Consider the following 23058-nt stretch of genomic DNA (forward strand, 5'->3'; position numbering starts at 1 on the left):
GATGCTAGGGTTTTAGTAGAAATGGGAAGAAAGGGGTGCAGGGAATATTGGTTCAATGGGATGGTGGGGAAGAGGGGATGTGTTAGGGAATGATGAGGTTGGGTGGGAGGGTAAAAGGGGAAGGTGGTGAGTATATGTGAAGGGTTGATGGCTAGGGAAGGTGTAGTGGTTGGCATGAATGAAAGGTTAGAGGATCCAAAAGAGAGGATTAGGTATGATGGAAGGGAGGGTGGGAGAGGAGGCAAGAAAATTTGAAGGTGATAAAGGAAATGAATGAGAGTAAAAGGGGAAGGGGGTAGAAATATGAAGGAGGTAGATGCGAGTGAGGAGAAAAGAGGAAGGGGGAATGTCATCTAATAGAGAGTAAGGAGAGGTAAAGGGATAGTGGGTAGGGGATGGGGAGTGTTCAGAATGAAGGAAATATGGAAAGACATCAAAGGTTTTTGTGAAGAGATGATAAGAGAGAGAATGTACATGGGCATGTAGGTAGAGGGTGAGGGATCAAAAGAGAGGGAGATAGGTGATACTAGTAGTGGTGGGAGTGAGGTGGTGTGTTTAAATGTGCAAAGGAGGAGGAGGTGAGAAAAGGTTAATGGTATATGGATAGGAGAGGGGTAGTGGTGAGAATGAAGATTATGAGGATGGAGAAAAGGGGGAGAGTGAGTAGGATGAAGAATAATTGAGAGAGGAGAGGGGGTGAGGGTGGGACAAAAAGGATGGTATTAAGTGGTGGTTTAAGGGAGGGTGGAGATAAGTGGTATATAGGATGGTAGGGATGAAAAGGCTGGGAGAGGAATGAGTTAAGATGGAAGGTGGATATATATGGGTGGAATGAGGGAGTGGTAAAGAGGGGAAATGGGTGGATGGCTAGCAGAGGCATATAAGTGTTGAAATGTGTCACTTTGGATGCTAGTAATGTCTAGTTTATGTTAGGGAAACTATTATTTTATGTAAAATAGTGTTGAAGGCTTGAAATTCTCAGCCTCATCATTATAAGGGAGACCATCCGGTCGAGACCTTAGAGAAGCTCCTTTTTTGTTTCGAATGGTGGTTCCAACTGGTTAAAATAGGTCAAGTTACCTTCTCTCTATATCTACTAGCTTAAAGTATGACTTTTATTTACCAATAGAGAAGAGACATCAGATCATCCCTCTTGCTGATCAAGCAAGAAATTGATCCTTAAGCTGATCTAGGGCTCAGCCAAGCCACAACTAAATTTTTCCTCTTTGATAAGAGGTCTTCTAGGAATGTCGAATTAAATCTAAATGCAAGAAAAATGAAAGAAATCCTAAGACTATCTCGATTAGGAAGATATAAAACTAACCCAATCGAGAGAAAAGTAATTAAATGATTAAGATTTCAACACACCTAGTTTATGATGAATATCTCGTTAATGAAGTAGTTCAGTTAACTGATATTATAATTTACCAAACATGTTGTTTAGAGATCTATTAACAATGAATGATGAACCAATAACATTAGGAAGTAGTTCTCATAATGGTAATGGAAATTAAATCAAAATTAGATGACATATTTTTGAGTAAATAGTTACTCATAAATATGATTTAAGGATAAGAGGAAATTAACAACACATCTATGAAACAAACATATTAGATAGCTAATCTGTAAGACATGAATTCATATCTATAGTAGTGCATAATATAAATCCAATTAACATAATTCTGCCATAAAAAATTAATTTCATATTAAAATAATAGTATTTCTAATAAAAATAAATTTGAACATGTTCTCTTACTCTGTTCTTTGAATTTGATCTCCTACAATCTTCTCCAAAACATAAACTATGTTTCTAAGAAAAAGAGTTGTAATAATGCAAGCTTTGCCTCTCATACATAGTTTAGAAAGGAAAAAGACAAATCCCAATAATTCACATATTTGAGATTGATCCTTTCTAACTACAACATGAAATTCCTATTACAATAATGTTTTAAGGATCACACAATTGCGGAAGGGAGAAGCCCTATACACATTCTATAAACCACTATTGGTAATTTACAAAAAAGAATTCCAAATAGGAGAGTCGTTGAAGAGTAATTTTTCTCCAACAATTTTCATTGGTCAGAATTCATTTTCTTCAATTGCTAGAGCAATTTCATTGTTTGAAATCTTCTTTTCCTTATCTCTTGAACTGTTTTCTACCCAAAACCGATTAAAACTCAATTAAAATATAAATCAAAATCAAAATACTAAATATGGAACACAAAATATCTTCAATCAAAACTTAATTAAATAAATAAATAAATAAAAATCTGAGCTTTCCATTGATCCCTATAAATATCTAATTGGTCAAAGAGAACATAGTCGAATGCATCGGTATTCAAGAGAAGTTATGAGCAAATGAAAATGCAAAAAATTAAACACAAATTTTTTTTTTGGAGCTTGATCTTCTGTAAATTTAAGACTCTCTAGATAATCAAATATGATTATGCAACCACTTCCGAAATATTCTCCATTATTTTATCTATTGAACGAGGCATCATGGACCTCATTTCGGAAAGTAAAACTCAATTTCTGCGCTCCCAAAATTGAACTGTCAAAACTGCCAGATTTCTGGAAATTTGCTGCGAGGGACAAAAAAAGGAATTTTTTAATTAAAAAATCTAATCCTAAATTAGATTAACAATTATTACTTAATTAATAAAAAATATTATATTAGTTATAAAATAATTATATACCATTGAATTGAATTAAAAATGAAAATGGATTGAAAATTAATTAAAATTAAAATTATATTATATTATAATTAAATTATATTAAAACTTAAGTTTAAACTTTAATCAAAATACATTATATTATAATATAATTGAATTATAATTATAACAAAAACAAATCCTCAATCACAAACCTCACATGGCCATGGTGGATGGAATAATAATGGAGGCGGGAGTCTTTAATGAAAGAGGAGTGGAGGATGACGTATGGAGGAGGAGCGAGAGTCATAAGGTGAGGAACCTTATGCTAAAAAAAATAGCCATGATATAATCGATATCGGGTATTAGAAGTGTTATTATATCAGAAGTTTTTAAATGTGCACCGAATCAAAATGTCAATATCTTATATTATGATAGCAGGACTTTTCAATATCGACAATTTTTAAATATCGGAAAAATTATTTCGAGAGCTTTTATATCAGGTATTGTTTTATATTGAGACTTTTGTAAAGGAAGGGAGGAGGTGAGGTGCAGTGGGGTCCACTTGGAGTGGAATAAAAATCCTACAAAATTGACTACAACCACTTTGCAATTTTGATATTTCGGGTCTCATAATTTCTTTTAAAATTAAGAATTAGATTAAATTACCAAGATCGTGAAACCACATTATTTAATTGTTCTACAATTTTGCTGGGCGATTTTGTAGGACTGTTAGTAGAAAATGAAGGATTACTGAAAATTGATTAGGAATTAAATTTACACTCGATTACTAATTTATTTAAGAAAACTAAAATAATATATATATATATATATATATATATATATATATATATATATATATATAGTTCATTTTTTAACCCATACGGTAAAAATGATTAAACTTTGGATGAGCATTATTTGCAAACGTGTAACGAAATGAGATGAAACGATGGAAAGCTAGCGAAAAGTCAAACTTAATGAAGCAATCAAAATTAAAATCCGATGAAAATGAAAAGATAACCAAATTGTAGGACACTTAAGCAAATAAAATATTAAAACATGATTTAGCCAAAAAATGATGGAAAGGGTCCCCATTATTTGAAGTAAATAAGTCAAAAATATGGGGTGTTGGCTTTTCCCAACAACATTGGTGACACACTGGGTAGAACTAGTTATCTCTGGTTAAAGTTAATGAACTTTAATTTACCCAAAGGTTAAAAATAATGGAATCCGTTGAATCATCAAACAATAAAATATTTCAATGGGTCCCACATAAATATATTAAGAAATATGAGTTTGAAAAGATAAGTCGTCATAAACATACTTGAGTAAAAATCATGAATCCAAAATTTCAGAGAAAATTATTTTAAAATTACCTCGTATGAGAAATAGAATATGGTATGGATAGGAGTTTTTTGATAAAGCGTATATCCATTGTTATGAATGGTCTCTAACATCGCTTCACTGTGAGAGAGCCTAAAAAGTACCCCGATGAAGTTGTATTTTATGCCATACAATCCTAGACTCGCTGCCAGCAAGCGTGCACAGCCTCGATGATTTTACTTGTATTATGCTTCTTTTTATCAACCTTTTGATAAGTGCACTTTTGAGCTCTTACTTTATGATGTACTTGAGTGAAAGAGGTGGGATGGTAATAGATATTTATGTTAATGGATATAATACTTTCATAATGTTGTCTCCAAATTCTTTTCCCGCGACTATCAATCAGAGGCTTTTATAAAGTGGAGGGGAGGGAGGGATCCATTGATTTAAACTTAGTTCAGTTCGTTCCTTGAAAAGGTAAACCCTATCACTTATAAAGGATGTGTGTTCCTCCATGAAAAATATTTTAAAGAAAGAGAGCTTGATGGTTCCATAAAGATATACCTTTAATGATAAATGGAATTCATTGAAATAGATAGAGTAAAGATTTTCCATGTATGCCAATCATTGTTAGGTGAGGAAAAGGCCTTCCATATAAATCTTGGTGGAGTCACCAAAATCAAACCATAACCGAAAGCAAAAGTAAAAAAGAAATGGAAATAAAATTTCTAACATGTAAAAAAAGAAGAAAGAAAAAGCTAAAAGAAAAATCCAAATTTAAAGAACCAACTCCAACAAGATTAACTAAACAAATGTCTCAACAAAAGAGTAAAAGAAGATAAGTATGTGTGTGTTCCTTCTTATGTTGAGATTTTAAATTTTTTTATCTTGCAGAATTATAAGAAATGAGGCTCTCAAAACATAAAGGGTGAATAAAAGTTATGAGGTAAACTTTAGCCCAAATGAAAAAGTCTCCATTTGCTGCAAATTTTCTTGTTTCAAAGAAAAACTTGCATAAAAACATCTTAACCATTTTCTTATAAAATCAATTCTTAAGAACAGATTAAAGGTTCAAAAACTCCTCAGTTTGGCTGTGTTGATGACGATCATTACTGATTCTCCCTAAAACTTGAAAGAAAACCAGACAAAGGAAAATGAGTTCCAAACCTTATGTGGTAGAGGCCTGAAGCGTTTATGAAGAGTTTCAAAACAGAGTTTTATATTAGAAAAAACTAAAAACAAAATTGGAAAAAGTAAATAAATGAAAATGAATGAAAGTGGGAATATGAAAATTACCATTGGAGAATTTCATTTAATCCTACCGGAGAGATATCATTCTCTCCAATAAAAGATAACTTCTTTTAGTTAAAATTAAAAGCATGAAGAAGTTGAGTTTTCTAAAATATTATCGACCCAAAATCATCATTTATTGAATCTAAACTAAAGAAAGCAGTGAACTAAAAGAAAATAATGTTTCATGTCCAAGGAATCTGAAGTAAACCAAATTCATCAGAAAAGTGTATGAAGATATGCTTCTTTATGAATTGCAAGGACGATTATTCTCTTTATTTTATCTTTTATTTTGAATTTATATCAATGCCAAAAATATTGAAATTGATTAAAAATCTTTCAAAATGTTGCAATGAAGAGGACTTGAATCTTTATATATTAAACACAGAGATATATATCAAAAAATAAAACAAAATAAAATTGAAAAATGAATTAACCATTATCCATTACCTTTACCTTTTCTAAATTCCTTTTCAATTGTTGCATTACCATAGTGGTTGCTCAAGAGTGCCTTGAAAAGAAAATGAAGATGCTCACTAAAAGATGATTGAGATAATAAAATGTGCATCCAATAATGAGTCAAAGGAAAAAAATGTAAATGAACCACATGTGATGAATTTTTTTATTAGCGAAGCAGATTTCCGAGAAGAGTTAAGGAGGCCTATGTTCACATACTATGAAGAATGTATATCACTAAAGTTACAAAGTCATCCTGATGAATGAATACTTGGATTTGACGAAATTATGATTAAAATATATCTGATCTCTTGACCAACATAATAACATGAAAGTAGCATATATATACAAATATTATCAAACAAGACTTCATGTGAGAATTATGAAAGATCAGAATGAATTGGTTAAAGACCTATGAAGATACTTAACCTGATATTCTAAAGTTCTAGGTTTTCGAAAGAATCAAAGCAAAAGGTAAGAGCTCAAGTTTTCAAAAAATTATTAATGGGCAAAACCCTGATGAAAAACAACCTTGCTTCATAATTTTTCAACGACATTTATTTTCAAAAGTTTAATTAAATTTCACCTCCAACATAAGAAGTCCTAATACTTAAAATATTAAAGGGAAGCAAGAGCTTGGAACAATTTTTTTTTGTAATTTTTACAAACAAAACTTACAATATTGATCATGCTTTTTAAATGTATGATATGGGAAAACAATATTTCTAGTACATTAAACATTCATGTATCATAGGTAAAAATATCGTAAGAGTTTATAAACTAGTTCCAATGAGATTCATTCTAATAATGAGATAATTCGAAGTTTTGTAAAAAATAATTGCAAGAGCACTTGCATTTACCTGTAAATAAGCTTCTGAGGAACTCAGTATGAGATTTAATAAATATGAGAATAAAGCGTGTGTCAAATATCTCAAAAACCGTTTTGAAGCTCAAATCAACTTACAATACTTTGAGACCACAAGATTCCAATGAATACAGTGAAATAGGGATGATTTCCTCTGCTAAGTGTAATGGATGTGATAGTGGAGGAAAAGGAAATGTGGACCTTGGAGAGGTAAATATCATAATTTATTTTAATAGCTTCCAATATAATATAAATCCAAAATTGCAACAAACCAAAAAGTCAGATATTCTGAGGAAATATCTTGGAAAAATGAAAACAGAGGATTGGGATTCAAAATTCACCAATTAGAGGCTTTGAGTCCCTTCAGAAGATAGGAATGTGACTGAAGGGAAAACAACATGAATGAGTGCGATGCAATGGTTCAAATCAACTCGACAATTGTAAGATTCAGAATCGACATAGATAAAATCATTCGCTGCAAGAGTTTTGTGCAAAATTTTCCTCTATTTGTAGCAAATCTTAGCAATGAATAATGCAAGCGTTTCATTTTAGTTGCATCGATGAGAAGCAAAATATTATTATTGAATCATATTGTTAAGTGAAAAACATGAATTCCTGTGGGTCTGCACACATGAGCATATCGAAATAAAAATATTAGAGAAATTGCTTGGCTATACTTTAGAAAGTTACGATATATCAAACCTCTGATAAATCATATTTAAAGAAATAAGTGGAGGCGGGAAGTGATATTAGAACTATTATATCGGTGATAGTATATCAGGGATTTAAAGAGAAATCATCTTATACAAAAGTCCCGATATAGGCTGAGGATGGGAATATCGGATATCGGAAGTAAGAGGCATCGGGAATACCGGGAGTGTAGTGAATAAGTGCTTCTTATAAAAGTTCCAATATGATAAAGATGGAGGTATTTGGGGGGGGGGGAGCAAATATTGGGATATCGGGTATCAGAATATCAGTAGAGTTGAATATGGGGACATTGGGAGGTCAAAGTATCGGAATATCGATATATCAGGATTTTTTGAGCATAACACACTTTATAAGTTACGATATTTGTGAAGGTTGATATGCCAAGAGGAAATTGTGGGGCCAACAACCCTTAAAGTTTTTTTAATTTAAAAGGAAGTTCACAATTCAAATTTTCCTTTTAACAAAAACCTCTTTAATAATTATATTAATTTTAAGAGATATTTGATTAGATAATCATTTTATCGTAACTTTCTTATAAGGAGAGTTACTATATTTTAATGATCCGATATGAATCTTCCGATAATGCATTAAAGGCCTATCGGGTTTTAATGAATATAAGAAAAACTAAAATATACCCACATTATAATGAAATAAAAAATATTTTCGTAAACATGTTGTTGGAATTATGATGCATGTGTTGTCCTTGATGACAACTCACTTATAACAGAAGAAGTATATCGTAATTAGATGAATCCACAGGTTAGTTCAAAGGTGCATAGTGATGGAACAAAATAGCATAATGAGGGGAAAAATGTTTACAGATCAGAATCAAAAGTTTGATAAAGGTGAATATTTGAAGATCTATATGCGGGTTCATCAAGGCCAAGTCGCGTATACACGTAGGTTTGGTGATGCAAAGTAGCGTACATTTTATGCACCCTGGTAATATAAAAACTAATGGTCCTTACCATGGTATTGGCCCATAGTAATGAGCGTGACAACGAATATTGATCTCGTCAAATAATACCATCAGCACAACTAAGGGTTTCACCCATGGTATTGGCTAAGGCTCTAACTATATAAGGATGTGAAGATCAAAGTGTTAAGTGTGCATGTGAAAGATTTTTTGATGAATACTTCAATATGAAGTATATTTGCATTGTAAGGACCATAGTTGACACATAGATTTGAAATAATTATGCACCGATGAATACAATGATGGATCAGGATCATGAGACCTAAAATGACTTTCCATTGTATGATATGATCATGGATTGAATAGATCTAAGTATTGACACATGTTTTTATCTCTGAATATTATGATCTAGGGCTTTCTGAAGTTCTGAAGAGCTGCGCAAATATAGGTAAAAAATTTGCAGATCTGTACATAGGTTGGTCTCGGTGAAGTCACTTACACACACAGGTTCATTTATTCAAATTTGTGTACATAAAGGAAACCTAAAATATGCAGATCTTTATGCAGGTTGGTCTCAATGAAGTCGCGTATACACACAGGTTTGTTTCTTCAAATTCGTGTACATAAAGGAAGAATTTTTGTTCATAAATGATTGATCAACCTGATCAATGCTATTGTATCCCTCGTATCTTTCAATGATATCCTCATGTTGATCTAGGTTGAGTGATAATGTTAGAAGTAGAACTGATTGAATGATGAAGTTGAATTTAGTTACATGTTGATTGGTTGAAAAGACTATTGATGTTGCTAACTATATGAGGGTTCTGTAAGCTAACATAATATTTCAGAATAACTTTGCTCAACTCTATGTCTGATTCAAAATTACATGTTTTTATTATCTTGAGATCTGTACGTAGGTTTCTCTACAGAAAATCACGTATACACGTGGGTTGCCTTAATTGAAGTAGTGTATACATGTTGGCATATGATTGATCAGGGATGTAGTTGATTCTGTGTGTTGATGCAATATTCTGAGTTTAGTTTTGTGTTCTACTTACAGTGATCTTGTTGTTCTGTTTGAATTAAGTTTGTGTTTACTTTAGTTGATCTACAAGTTGTGATTTATTAAAGTAGGTGGATCCAGTGTGAAAATTTATGAAATGTGGTCCATGGATGTTGCTGAGAGTTGGAGCCTTCAGTAAGGAAGTCGAAGCTTCCTTCCAGTAGTAGTTGGTAATCAGATCAAGGGGTTGGAGCTCCCTTCTAGTAGGAGATGGAGAACGAGTGAAGGTTGTAGCCTTCAGAAGGTGGGTGCCTACGTACTGGCATGAGTCTGCACCGGTACAAGGATGTAAGAAGATTTTGATATTAATAAGTCTGAAGACTGAGAGGACAACATTGGTGGTTTTCTCCCACATTGGGTTTCCACCTTAAATCATGGTGTTCATGTGTGTTTCTTATGTGTGATACTTTATTCTATTATTACTACACCTACTTACCGCTTATCAAATTCGTGATAAATCTCTGACATTATGGTTTGAGTTTAATAGATAAAGAATTAGTTTGTTTACAAGTTTACTAAGCATACACTAGTTTCTTTTATAATTTTTTCATACATCCACGAGTCGGGTTCAGTAAAGTTGCGTATATATTTTAGAAAAGAAAATTATTATTGTGAGTTTTTAAAATATTGATTCACCCCCATCCTAGTATTTTTCCCAACAATTGGAATTAGAGCAGGTCCTTCAAAAGAAGCTTGATCGCTTGAATGATTATCTCCAAAGATGAGAAATCAAGATGGAACAACATCTATCAGACCACCACTCTTCAATGAAAATAATCTAATATATTGGAAAGCAAGAACTAGATCCTATATTCAGTCCCTTGGAGCTGATGTTTGGGAAATTATGGAAGGGGGTTACCAATATCAAACTGAAGTTCCCATAGATGCAGTAGAAAAGAAGATGTATGAAACCAATGCCAAAGCTATCAATGCATTATTGGGAAGTCTGACGAAATCAGAATTTGTCAAATTTATGCAGTTAAACACAACAAAAGAAATATGGGACATAATCATTCAAATCTATGAAGGTGATACCAAGGTAAAAAAGTGTTAAACTCAAAACTCTCATAATTCAATATGAAGCTCTTAGAATGCATAATGATGAAAGTATTGCTAGTTTATTTCTATGTACATATGAGATTGTAAATCGCATGAAAAATATGGGTGAAGAAATAAAGGACACCACTTTAGTAGATAAAATATTAATATCTCTAACTCTTAAATTCTAGTTAAAACTGTCTTACTGTTGTTCAACTTCACAGGATCCCGGCTACTTTTGAAATAAGGAAAGGAGGTCCCTCAAAAATAAGAGAAGCCGCATTTAAAGCATTTGCAAAAGGAAAATTAAAGGAAGAACAAAAGGAATCGAGATATATATCAGAAGAAGATGAGGTGAACTTTGTAAAGAAACATCAACTAGGGACTGAGGGTTTAGAGGTAAGATTCCCTTCAAATGTTTTACTTGTGGCAGAGTTGGTCATTATGTTGCTAAATGTCCTCATAAATACAACCATAACAAAGGGAATGATACTTTAAAAGGTAATAGGAGACGATTTGACAATATAAGAAGTTATTATACTCATGAATATAGTGATGGCTTGTCAAATAGTGAAGAAGGAGAATCTAATCAAGATCTTAAATTACTCATGGCTTTTGAGAAAAATACAAATGATTCTAATGATAAATTTGTGGATGGTTTAGAGGAAAAATATTTCTTTGAAGAAATTACTCAACTCAAAAATTGCTTGGAAGAAAACAAAGTAGCCATAGATACATTGAAGCATCAACTCATAGAAAAGGAAAAGCATAATGAGAAGTTAGAATGTGAAGTAGTAATTCTAAGAAAGAAACTTGAGAAAATAAAAACTATGAATCTTAGATTTTCTAAAGGATCTGAAACCTTAGATGAAATTATCAAGGTATAACACTCTCCTCTTATGAAGACAGGTCTTGGATACACTGGAGAAACATCTCAAACATAAAAATCTTCAGCCACCACCAGAAGCTATCTAAATGAAGAAAAACCCAGTCAGCAAAGCTTCAGTCCTCAACAAAAGAATAAAGACATTCCACAGGTAAATCATGTTCACTCTAATCCAAGGATGAACAACAACATAAGCACTAGTCAAAAGGTAAACAACACTAGAAGATTCTATGATCACAAAATTTTCTTCTTTAATGGGAAATGTTTCTCATGTCATAATTTTGGTCATAAGGTTGCTCAATGTGTTGCATACAAAACCATCATGACTAGAGAAGCAAGAAAACAAAGGAATGAAACAGTAGTGAAAAAAAACACTTATAATAACTTCTCACCTCTTATAGATGAAATTGAATGCTCATTTTTCAATAAATTTGGACATGAAGAATCTGAAACTCTGAAAGTTGTGGCATAGAATTATTTGCAGAAGGATAAGAAAATCAATGGTACATAGATAATGGATACTCAAAACACATGACATGTGATAAATATAAACTTATTTCATACAATGCTTCAGAGAAAGAAAATAATGTCACTTTTGGAAATGACTCACCTGCTGTCATTAAGGGTAAAGGTTATGTTTTTCTAAAAGAAATGGTTAAAGTTGGTAATGTTATGTATGTTGATGGATTAAAACATAACTTGTTGAGTGTTAGCCAAATGTGTGACCAAGGAAATGAGGTGGTATTCTGATGAAAAGAATGTGTGGTTTGTTAACTTGACACAGGAAAGACCATAATAAAAGGAACAAGAACCTCAAGCAATCTCTATATATTGAAAGGTGGCCAAGAAAAATGTTACCTAGGCAAGGTAGAGGAAAAATAGCTATGGCACAGAAGGTTGGTACATCTAAGATTCTCTCAAATAAGCAAATCAAGCAAGCTCAAAGTTGTTCGTGATCTACCCAACATCACCCTACTAGAAAGTACCATATGTATGTGATGTCAATTTGATAAGCCAACCAAAGTTCAATTCAATGACAAAGAAGGATCAATAAGTAAGCCTCTTGAACATATACATATTGATTTGTGTGGACCAGTAAGGAAAAAGTCACCTCGTGGAGAACAAAACTATATCTTATTCATTGATGACTTTTCTAGAATGTGTTGGATCGGTTTATTGAAAGAAAAGGATGAAGCATTTGATAAATTTAAAGTCTTCAAAGCATTAGTTGAAAATGAATTAGATCTAGAAATCAAATGTCTCAAATATGACCAAGGATAAGAATACATATCAGATGGATTATTTGATTTTTGTGAACAACATGGCATAAAAAACATTTTTTTTTCGCTAAAACTCCTCAACAAAATTGTGTGGAAGAAAGAATGAATAGAAATATTCAACAAATGGATCGTTCTATGTTTGATGAGTATGAACCTCCTGACACCTTCTGGGTAGAAGTTGCACATACCATAGTAAATATTCTCAACAAGGCTAATGTTCATGTGAATAGTGATAAAACTCTGTATGAACTTTGGTATGGTAAGCCTCCCACTGTAAAGCATTTTAGAGTTTTTAGAAGCAAATGTTTCATAAAAAATAATCATGAAAAAATTGGTAAGTTTGAAGCTAGAGAATATGAAGGAATACTTCTTGGTTACTCATCTAGAAGCGAAGGATACAAATGTTACAATAAGAGACTTCAAAAAATTGTTGAATGCATTGATGTTGTGATTGATGAAACATGCACAGATCTCAAAAAGGTAACATTAGCAAAAGAGGATGACGACGATGAATTCTTTCCCACATCAAATCACAATGATATATAAGAAGAAACTAATGAAGCAACAGAAGAAGACACATCCGACAAAGAAAAGGCTCCATCCAGGTATGTTCAAAAGAATCATCAAAAAACTCAAATTCTAGGAGAAAATGAATCTCGGGTACAAACAATAAGGACCCTTGTAGGATATTCTTGTTATCTAGCTTTATTATCCACCATTGAACCAAAAAATGTAAATCAAGCTAGTAAATATGAATGTTGGTTTAAGGCCATGAATGAAGAACTTGATCAAATTGAAAATAATGATACTTGGGAATTGGTTCCAAGGCTTCATGATAAAAATGTTATTGGGACAAAATGGATATTCAAAAATAAATTGAATGAAAATGGAGAGGTCATTAGGAACAAAGCTATACTTGTTTGTAAATTTTATGCTCAACAAAAAGGTATAGACTTTGAAGAAACATTTGCACCAGTAGCCATACTTGAAGCCATAAGAATGTTTCTTCCACTTTCAAGTTTTTGAAATTTCAAATTTTATCAAATGGATGTCAAATTTGCTTTCCTTAATGGAGATCTAGAAGAAGAAGTATATATTTAACAACCAGAAGGATTCATTTTGGGGAATGATGAAAACTTTGTATGCAAACTCAAAAAGGATTTATATGGGCTAAAACAAGCTCCGCGACCATGCTATTATTGTCTTGACCAATATATTCAATAACAAGGTTTCGCAAAAGGATTTGTAGACAACAACGTGTACACAAAAATTGAGGATGATAAAATACTAATTATTGTTGTTTATATTGTTGATATCATCTTTGGCAGTAATGAAGAATCTATGAGTCAAAACTTTGCTTCTATTATGCAACAAGAATTTGAAATGTCTTTACATGGGGAACTAACCTATTTTCTTGGTCTAAAAGTGCAACATCTCAAGCAGATTCTGAAGAAGTATGGTATGGAATATTGAAAACCTGTATATACTCCCATGATGACAGGATGTAGCCTCAATTCTAATGATGATTCTCTCGCAGTAAACCAACCAGAGTACAGGTCTATGATTGGAAGTCTTCTTTAATAAGTACCAGACCAGATATCATGTATGCAGTTGGGATTGTTGGATGTTTCCAAGCCAATACAAAGGAATCACATCTTCAAGAAGTAAAGAGAATATTAAAATCTCTCCAAGGAACCCAAGACTTTGGTCTATGGTATCCTAAAGATGCAGATCTTACCCTTCATGCATACACAAATGTGGATTGGGCTGGAAATTTTGATGACCGGAAGAGCACTAGTGGAGGTGCATTTTACATGGGGCCTCAATTGGTATCTTGGTTTAGCAAGAAAAAAAGTTTTGTTGCCTTATCTACAACGGAAACAGAATATGTGGCAACTGCATCTTATTTCACACAACTTCTCTAGATGATGCAAACATTACAAGACATACAAATCAAACGTTCTCCACCCATCTCCATCATATGTAATAATACAAGTGCTATTAGTATTTTGAAAAATCCTATTATGCACTCCAAGACCAAGCATATTCCTATTAAGTTACAAGAACAAGTGCTTGAGAAAAATGTTAAATTGGAGTATGTTTCCTCCAAAGAACAAGTTGTTGATATATTTACTAAGCCTCTTCCCAGAGAAGCATTTGAATATATCATAAAGAAATTGGCAATTGTCTCTACCTCATTTTGTTGTTAATCTATTCTGCTCAGACTACAGGTGAAAATTCATAAGGTTGATATCTATACAAAGTTTCATGAAGTATAGTCATGTATTTACGTGAGTTTCTTTATAGACAGTCGTGTATATTTTCTCTGATAGAAAAATAGTGGGATAAACTCAAGATAAACCTTTAACATGCTACTGACAGCTATGATTTTATTTTTCTTGGTCTCGTGTTGATGGGTACAGTCTGTTGATATGGTATTAAATTATGTTTTTCTCATTGATATCTGTCTAATTCATGAAGATTCTTTGATGAATGAGTTGTTGACAATGAACAAGTAGCACAGGTTCAAGGGGAGCATTAGCCTTGCAAAATATAATACATTGTTGGCATTATGGTTGCTGAATTATGCTACCATTAAGATCTTTTGGTCTAAGTCATTAATGTCATATTTTTCATTTGATGTAAAGGTCATGTGGAGAGCTATGATGTAATAATTGTCATATTCAGTCATCTATGGACTTTTGAGGTCATGTTAAATTTGTAATCCCACTTGGTTGGGTGGTAGTTTCAGATACGTATCCCCACTTGGTTTGATGATTGATGTAAGTATGAGTCCTTGGTGATAGGAAGGTCATACTCAGTTGATTTATAAAGTCATGTTATTCATTTGAAAATATTTTTGAAGATTCAACATGTCCTCAGGGGGATCATGGACATTATAGTTCTAATCAGATCCAAATGGGGAGATTTGGTCCGCCCTTTGCCCAAGATGTCAAAGGGGGAGAGTATATTGGTGTTTGAATAATGGTTATTTGATGTATCTAACATGTTTCTACAGTTTGAGGTGATTAACACCAACATGGTTTCCATCAAGTCCAAAGGGCAACATTGTTGGCATTATGATGCATACGTTGTCCATGATGGAAAGTCACTTGTAACAGGAAAAATATATGTTAACTAGATTAATCCATATTTCAGTTCAAAGGTGATAGAGTGATGGAAAATAATAACAAAATGATGGGACAAAGGTTTGCAGATCAGAATTAGAAGTTTGATAAAGGTGAATATTTGAAGATCTATACGTGGGTTCATCAAGGCCAAGTCACATATACACGTTCCTTTGGTGAAGAAAAGTCACGTATAGTTTCTGCACCATGGTAAGCTAAATACCAATGGTCGTTAGCATGCTATTGGCCCATAGTAATGAGTGCGAGAATAGATATTGATGGCATCAAATAATACCATTGGCATAACTATGGGTTTGACCGATGGTATTGGCTAAGGCTCTAACTATATAAGGAGGTGAAGTTCAAAGTGTTAAGTTTGCATGTAAAAGGTTTTTTGATGAATACTTAAATCTAACATATATTTTCATTGTAAGGGCCATAGTTAACACATATGTCTGAAATCATTATGCACCGATGAATACAATGATGGATTAGGATCATGAGATCTGAAATGAATTTCCATTGTATGATCTTCTCATGCATTGACTAGATCGAAGTATTGACACATGTTTCTATCTCTGAATATTATGATCTGGGTCTTTTTGAAGTTATGAAGAGTTGCACAAGTTTAGGTCAAAATTTTGCAGATTTGTACGCAAGTTGGTCTCAATGAAGTTGTGTATACATGCAGGTTCATTTCTTCAAAGTCGTATACATAAAGGAAACCTAAAATATGCAGATTTGTATGCAGGTTGGTCTCAATGAAGTCGTATATACACGCGGGTTTGTTTCTTCAAAGTCGCATGCATAAAGGAAGGGTTTCTATTCATAAATGATTGATCAACCTGATCAATGTTGTTGTATCTATCCTATCTGTCAATGATGTACTTATGTTGATATGGGTTGAGTGATAATGTCTGAAGTAGAACTAATTGAATGATGAAGTTGAATTTGGTTACATGTTGATTCGTTGAAAATGTTATTGATGTTGCTAACTATATGAGGGCTTTGTAACCTAACATAATATTTCAAAATAACTATGGTCAACTCTGTGTCTGATTTAGAATTACAATTTTTTAGTATATTGAGATTTTTACGCATGTTTCTCTACAGAAAAGCATGTATACATGCGGGGTTCCTTAAGTGAAGTAGAGTATACATGCCGACATATGAATGACTAGGGCTACAGTTGATTTTATGTGTTGATGCAATATTCTAAGCTCAGTTATGTGTTATGGTTACAGTGATCTCACTGTTTTGTTTGAATTAAGTTGGTGTTTGCTTCAGTTGATCTACAAGTTGTGATGTATTAAGTCAGGTGGATCTAGTGTGAAACTTTATGAAACGTGGTCCACAAACATTGCTAAGGGTTGGAGCCTTCAGTAAGGAAGTTGAAGCTTCTTGCCAGTAGTAGCTGGTAATCAGATCAGGGGGTTGGAGCCCCCTTCCAGTAGGACCTGGAGAATGAGTGAAGGTTGTAGCCTTCATCAGATGGGTGCCTACGTACTGGCATGATTCTGCACCGGTACAAGAATGTAAGAATTTTTTGATATTAATAAGTTTGAATATTGAGACAATAGCAGCAGTGGTTTTCTCCCACATTGGGTTTCCACCTTAAATCTTGGTGGTAATCTATGTTTCTTATGTGTGATACTTTATTCTGTTCTTACTGCACCTCCTTACTTCTAATCAAATGCATGATAAATCTCTGACATTCTGGTTTAAGTTTAACATATAAAGTATTAGTTGGTTTACAAGTTTACTAAGAATACGCTAGTTTCTTTTACAACAATCATGTACATATGCGAGTTGGGTTCAGTAAAGTCGTGTAGATATTTCAAAAATCAAATTATTATTGTGAGTTTTTAAAATACTGATTCACACCCCCCCCCCCCCTCATTATTTTTCCCAACACATGTTGCAGATTTAGAAAGGGTTGGTTGCTTCCTTATTTCAAGTCTCCAAAATCAAGTCAATGAATACCTGCAAAAGAAAGAAAACAAAAATAAGAAATAAACTATGAAAAAAGAGAAAACTAAAAACTAATGAAGATGAACATGTCAATGCATACATGGAATAATTTTGAATCTAAGTTTGCCTCATGAATCTTCAAGTTCTCCCATGCATTTCTCAAAAGTTTCATACATTCAAAATCATCTACTTATGCTGTAAAAAATGATAAGTAGTGAACCTTCAAATTGCATCCACTTAATATTTACATCGGAGGACAAGAGTGGTGAAAATGATTGTTTATAAATACTTGTGAATCAAAAATTTCTGAGCCATATGAATTCCTTATAAATTCTTCATATAGGAGTTTATGACAAAACATTTTTTTTAACAATGATGTTTTGCAAAAACAAGACAATCAGGTGGTTCACAAGTGTGAATGATCCGACTATATAAGAATTCTGATATGTTCTAAGCCACTTTCATAGAACATGAAAGGGGATGCCAAGAAAAACTTGGATTCATTACTTTCTTATTAAAAATCTGAAATAATAAAATAAATGCAAACATAAAAGAATCTAACTCTGAATTAATCTATTCCTAGTACAAAATGAATGAAAAGAAGCACCACAGGTATAGTCATAGTTCTAATGTAACCATTATCTCATCTTAATTTTTGCATGTATGTACAGGTTAATCAACAGGAGTAAAACTAAAACTAAATTATAAAAAGAAAATTTGAGCCTATTATGCATAATTAACAAATTTAGCGAAATAAATTTATTTACAAAATTCTTACCTTGAAATTCTTCAAACCAAATGTTTACAGGATCATAAAAAATAGCATGAATTTTATTGAATGATTGGAAGAAGTTCGAAGGAAGAGGAAACATCTTCCTAGGCTTGAATTATACATTTTTAATAATTGAAGGCTGTCGAACACTAGCAAAGTCAGAAATATTCCTAAGCACTGGTGTTAGAAAATTATATATTACAGAGCAATGGAACACATAAAATATTGCAGAAATATAAACACAGAAAACGCATAAAACAAGACATAGATATACATGGTTCACCCAGTTTGGGCTACGTCCACAGAGAAACAACCAGTCCTTCTTTTATTATATTATCCAGCAAACTGAAGAGATACAACCTACAGTAGATCCGCTGTAACACCCTCTTTTCTCTCAATCTCCTCTCTCTTCCTCACTCAGAATACTGATATACATAGACGCAATACAATTCCCTCATATATAGAGAGGGGTTGCCTTCTAGGGCAAAAAACCCTAAATTAAACATAACTTCTACCGTCAGATCATTCGCCTAATGAACGACCCAAATTGACTAGAAATTACTAGACTTTTACAAGGAAATTTTTCATCTATTTTTAGCTTCAGGGGTGCTTCCCCCGAACCGTCGCCGGGGGACCGCTGGCCACCAGACCCCCCAACCGGGGGGGATTTACCCCCCCGGACCCTCGCGGGGGGGCAAGTCCCCCCCGCACACCCCCGCGTGGAGGAGTGTATAGTCTTCCTGGGGTATACATCCGGCTGAAACCTTTGAATACAGAAGATAATCAGGCTCCACACCCAACAATCTCCCACTTGGAGACTGATTATAGCAACTCCATCGCTACTTCATTTTCTAGACAATGACTCCACTTTGGACCTGGTTGTTTCTCATATTTTTCATCATACTTGAAGACCAATTGAAACTGAGCAGATTCTTAGTTTCTCCCTGGTTACAACTTTTGTTAACATATCTGCAGGATTCTGGCTAGTGTGTATCTTTTCCAGCTTCAACTGTCCATCTTCCAACGCTGACCGTATGAAATGGTACTTGAGCTGTATATGCTTAGTCTTTGAATGAAATGCATAGTTCTTTGCAAGATGTATGGCACTCTGGCTGTCACTGTATAACCTGCCCAACTCCTGCTTCTTACCCAATTCATCCAGAAACCTTTGTAACCAAATCATTTCTTTACTAGCCTCTGTAGTAGCAAAATACTCTGCTTCTGTTGTTGAGAGTGCAACAACACTTTGTAGTTTTGAGACCCAACTAACAGTTGTTCCACCTATAGTAAACACATATCCTGTAGTGCTCCTCCTGTTATCTCTGTCACCTGCCATATCTGCATCAACATATCCCTGTAGAGAAATGTTTGAACCACCAAAGCATCATGCTTGATTTGCGGTACCTCTCAAATACCTGAGAATCCACTTCACCACCATCCAATGTTCTTTTCCTGGATTGTTCATGTACCTGCTTACAACTCCCACTGCATGTGCAATATCAGGCCTTGTGCAGACCATTGCATACATTAAGCTTCCAACTGCTGATGCATGTGGAACTTTAGACATATGAGCCATTTCTTCCTGAGTCTTGGGACACGCCTCCTTACTTAATTTTAAATGGCTGGCCAAAGGTATACTAACTGGTTTTGCATTATGCATATTAAACCTTTTCAACACCTTTTCTATGTACTCACTCTGAGACAATGTTAATTTGCGATTCTTCCTGTCTCTAGTTATTCTCATACCAAGGATTTGTTTTGTAGCACCCAAATCATTCATTGCAAATGAGTTTGCCAATTTCCTTTTGAGCACATTTATTTCCTGCATGTTAGAACCTGCAACAAGCATGTCATCTACATACAATAACAATATAATATAGCTACCATCATTTTTCCTTTTGAGATAAACACAATGATCAGAGTGACATCTAGTATAACCTTGTTCAGACATAAACCTGTCAAATTTTAGATACCACTGCCTTGGATCCTGTTTTAATCCATACAAGCTCTTCTTCAACCTGCACACTAGTTTCTCCTTCCCTTCTACCTCATATCCTTGTGGATGCTGCATATATATCTCTTCCTCCAAATCCCCATGGAGAAAGGCTGTCTTTACATCTAACTGCTCAAGATGTAAATCTTCAGCAGCTACTAGACTTAAAATAGTTCTGATTGAAGTCATTTTAACAATAGGAGAAAATATTTCATCAAAATCAATACCTTTCTTCTGTGCAAACCCCTTCACCACAAGTCTAGCTTTGTACCTCTGTTTTCCTCCATCTTCTTCCTTCAGCCTGTAAACCCATTTATTCTACAATGCTATTTTACTTGTAGGCAACTTGACTAAGTCCCAAGTCTGGTTATGTGCTAAGGAGTCCATCTCTTCTTTCATGGCTTGCTCCCACTTCTTCCTGGTTTCTACCTGCACTGCTTCTTCATAACATTTTGGTTCACCAGAATCAGTCAACAATACATAATATAATGAAGAAGAGTATCGTTAAGGGGGTCTACTTATCCTGGTAGATCTTCTAACACCACTTTCATGTGTTTGAGGTGCTTGTTGCTGTTGTGGTTGTTGTTTTGGCTGTTGATCATTATGATTTTCAGACACCATCACTTTTCCTGTGATATCGTCAAGCACATTGTATTCTTTGTTTTCTTTTTCCTGTTTCTTTTCCTGCAACTGATTCTTATACAAGACATTTTCATTGAATATTACATCTCTACTCCTAATGATTTTGTGATTTTCATAATCATATAAGCGATAACCAAAATCATTAACACCATATCCAATAAAGGTACATTTCTTCGATTTTGCCTCAAGCTTTGTTCTATTTTCTTTGTTAATGTGGACAAAGGCTTCACAACCAAAAGTCTTTAAAAATGAGTAGTTTACCTTTTTACCTGTCCATGCCTCCTCTGGAACACCACCATCCAAGGAACTTGAAGGCCATCTGTTTATGAGATAAACAACAGTATCTACAACATCTACCCAAAATTGTAAAGGCAATCCTGCATGCAATCTCATGCACCTTGCACGCTCCATGATTGTCCTATTCATCCTTTCTGACACACCATTTTCTTGTGGTGTTCCTAGAACTGTCTTCTCTCTATGAATTCCATTCTCTGAACAGTACCTATCAAACTCTTTGTTGCAATATTCACCTCCATTATCTGATCTGAGACACTTCAACCTTTTCCCTGTCTCATTTTCAACCAAAGCTTTCCATTTCTTGAAAGTATCAAATACATCAGATTTATTTCGAATACAATAAATCCAGGTTTTTCTGGTTGCATCATCAATAAAATTAACATAATAATGAGAGTCACCAAGAGATGATACCTGAGCAGGTCCCCATACATCAGTATGCATGAGCTCTAATTTTTTGCTCTTCTTTTCTTTCCCAACTCTAAGGAATCTGACTCTCTTCTATTTTCCATAAACACAATTCTCGCAGAATTTTAAATCAACATGCTTCAAACCTGGTAACAAATTTCTCCTGTAGAGGTTAAAGCATTAACAGAATTAGAAATACCATTGCATAAATACAATGTACCAACCTTTTCTCCTTTTGCTATTACCAGGTATGTGACCTTCCAAGCTTTATCTGTGAAAGTTGTCACACAACCTTCACCGCCTAACTGCCTGTTGAAATCAGATTTTTCTTCAAATCTGGAACATGTCTTACCTCCTTTAGTAGCCATTGGTTTCCATTTTGCTATTTTACAAGAACCTTACCCATTCCAACAATTTTACAGGGTTTATCATCACCCAAACGGACTTGTCCAAAATCTCCTTGAACATAGTCATGAAAATATTTCTTATCAGGTGTGGCATAGAATGAGGCCCCTGAATCTACCACCCAGGAATCAGTAATATTTTCGAAAGAAAGAATCAAAGCATCTTGTAACACCTCACCTGTCACATTTGCTTCATGATTGTTTTCTTGTTGTGCATCTCCTTCTTTTCCCTTTCGAGATCTACAGTCTTTCTTTAGGTGTCCTTTCTTTCCGCATTTCCAGCACACTATCCTCGATCTGGACTTGGATCTGCCTTTCCTTGATTTACTGGATATCCTGAGCTCTTTCCTCTTTCCATTTTTCTTCCCTAGACTTTGCACTCAAAGCATTACCTGATGTCTCACCGGAGATTTTCCGTCACATTTCCTCGCTAAGGATAGCACCGACAACATCATCAAACTTTAAAGTACTAGATCCAGAAACAGAGTTACTAATGGCCATTACTAAACCATTCCAACTTTTTGGCAATGAGCACAAGAATAACAAAGCTCTAACTTCATCATCAAAGTTTACGTCTACAAAACTTAACTGACTTGTAACTGTATTAAAATCATTTAAATGATCAGTAACAGATCCACCCTCTGACATCTTCATATTAAATAAACACTTCATAAGAAATACCTTATTTTACGCCGAGGGTTTTTCATATAGTTTGGCTAATGCTGACATTAAACCTTGTGTTGTCGTTTCCTTTGAAATATTAAACGCTACCGACGCCGCTAGGCACGGCCATATTGTTCCAAGTGCCTTTTTGTCGAGAATATCCCATTCTGTGTCTGTCATACTCGTCGGCTTCTTTGTCTTTCCGCTCAATGGTAGGTACAGATCTCTCTGATATAGATAATCTTCCATCTGCATCTTCCATAGTTGGTAGTTTTGGCCGTTAAATTTTTTGACCCTAAACCTA

The sequence above is a fragment of the Pinus tabuliformis genome, chromosome 8, assembly GCF_031772625.1.
Source record: "Pinus tabuliformis cultivar Carrire ecotype Pingquan chromosome 8, CPIR1, whole genome shotgun sequence".
Classification (NCBI taxonomy): Eukaryota; Viridiplantae; Streptophyta; class Pinopsida; order Pinales; family Pinaceae; genus Pinus; species Pinus tabuliformis.